At 41.3% G+C, this 2,271-nt stretch overlaps 1 protein-coding gene across 1 annotated transcript in view; it reads left to right on the forward strand.

The window, feature by feature from the left end:
• Nucleotides 1–1,282: 1,282 nt before the first annotated feature.
• Nucleotides 1,283–2,271, forward strand: part of thap7 (THAP domain containing 7) — an 8,145-nt gene continuing 7,156 nt past the window's right edge. The window contains exon 1 of the mRNA XM_035680931.1: nucleotides 1,283–1,369. The gene's annotated coding sequence lies outside the window, so the exon portion shown is untranslated. The remainder of the gene's footprint in view (nucleotides 1,370–2,271) is intronic.

A 2,271-nucleotide genomic window follows, 5' to 3' on the forward strand; every position in this document is an offset into this window, starting at 1 on the left:
CAATACACAATAAGGTCACTATTAATATCGTACATGTGCATAGCATTATTTACATATTAAAGTAAATTTCTCTTGAAATTACATAATCTTGATTCGCTTGAAGCTCCTGATAACCTGGGGGCACTTTCCCTGGGCCTGACAACCGGTCTGCAGCTAGGTCCAAATCGGGTTTGGGCAGCGAATCACACCACCTAGTCGGAGCGCGTGAATTTCATGAAATAACAAGTGAATTAATCCTGCTGTTTAAGTCAACTCGGAGCAGGCCCTTTTTCCATCCATAAACTCACATTTCCGTATATATTGGAAACTAAATTTGGTTGTTCTTTTTGAGGACAATCGTGCAGAACAGGTATCCAAATAAAAATAAATGCCCCCACCTAATACCTCACCACACCATTCCCACCACGTAACACCTGAGCTTGTAAGGATCTAGATGAATGTTGGTCTCAATATATCCACCACACACACCACCCTGGTTTAGAAACAGAAACCTGTATATCCACACATAAACACCCACAGAATCCCTAATAACCCACTGTACCTACCACCAATAAAAATTTCCCACTGTACGCGCCATTCCCCCAGATAACAACATGTTTGGGAGATAACGCGAAACAAACTCTCGGTTCCACACCCTGTATACTTTCAGTGGCTTCTTCTGGTGCAGTGGGCGAGCCCCCAGTAAACAACTGAGAGCGAGGCTACGATCGCGGGAGCCCAGGTTATTTGAAGCATTAATGTGTGTCTCAGCGAGATCCCGTCTAAGAATTTAGTCATGTAAAATAAAAATTTGTATCCAAGTCAGAGACAAGACAGACGAATGACTATATGTTGGCAGATTATATCATTTGTATAGTAGTTGTGATCAATACCCTATTCGCTTGAATACGAAGTTCATTCTTTTCAAGACATTAAAACTCATTGGGATAAAAATCTATTCCCCTGTGGTTCTTGCTAATCCCATTACCGTAGTTCTACTAGGAGCGAGCCCAGTTAAGGCACACCTGATGTTGTCACAGAATTTTATTCTTCTCCCTCCGGTGGCTGCGTCCTAACTGTCAGGAGATCCAGTCCGAAATGTTTCTGAATATGGACAGAAGATTCACCTTTTATGAAGAGTTGTACCTCACTTAGTAGTATATCTAACTGTCTTTTAGTTGAAAATTTAAAGCACTCATATTTGAACCCAAGTGAATGCATTAAAAGCCTCTTTAAACTGATACTGTATGAGTGTGATGTTCCTTCCCGTGTAGTTCTGTGTGGTTTAAATAAAGTTTTATTTACAAAAAAGGGAGGGCAAGGAAAAGAAGGAAGAAGGTGGATGAAAAAAGATCAGCCATCTTCGTGAGGTCAAAACTGCAGTGCAGGGGTAATATTTCTATGTATAGATCTTCTTTTACTCAGCCGATGATTGAACTGAAGTAGCGACCGAGAACTGTAACCGGCGCCATGTCCCCGCCGCTTACAACGGGCTAGCTTTTACTAGCTCCTGGACTGCTGTTACATTAGCTAAATTAGCGTAGCAAAGTTAGGTAGAGGCAGGAAAAGTAGGCGACAGCCGCTGTGTGGCAGTGCAGAGTACTCTCTGTTTCATTCAAATTTTCTCAAGCGAATGCGCGTAAATTAAAGTTGTTTAAAAGCCAATAACGTAACGACGAGGCTCTGGGAGTCACTATGTTAGCCATATTAGCTGGAAGCACCGGCCACAGCCGTCCGCAAACAGCGGTTCACCGGCCGGATGTAAAGAGTCCAAATAGCTAACGTTACGTCTGGTTTCTTTCCTCAGTTTCACTTGACGTAACACACCGTTAAGGACTCCGTTACATGTCAACGGTTTTTTCCCCCGTAACTTTATTGCTAAAACCAAGAGCAACATTCAAACAGGCCAACAGTGCCATCAGGTGGTGGTACATAGATAGACTCAAGAATCTTCTTTTCGCTTAATGGCGGATTGTACCGGAGTATGCAGAGGGTTTTACATTACTAACAAGTACACAAACATAACGTTAAAAACAAGAACAACCCTCAACCGACTAAAGCAGTGGTTCCTAACGCTTTTCCCTAAGGGACCCCATTTCTATCATTTACTAAACCAACGACCCCTGACTATGCGACATATTTTTATGGATATTTCATGTTATATTCAAAATGGTACAATGAACCCAAACAGTGAACTTAGTAACTGCAATCAATTATAAATATTTAACAGGTTTCTTTTATTCAGGGTTTTCTTGTCCTTATTAGACAATGTACTTAATTTACTTTACATTT

This window comes from Morone saxatilis, unplaced genomic scaffold (genome assembly GCF_004916995.1).
Source record: "Morone saxatilis isolate NCDOM2014 unplaced genomic scaffold, NCSU_SB_2.0 Contig9, whole genome shotgun sequence".
In the NCBI taxonomy this organism is placed as follows: Eukaryota; Metazoa; Chordata; class Actinopteri; family Moronidae; genus Morone; species Morone saxatilis.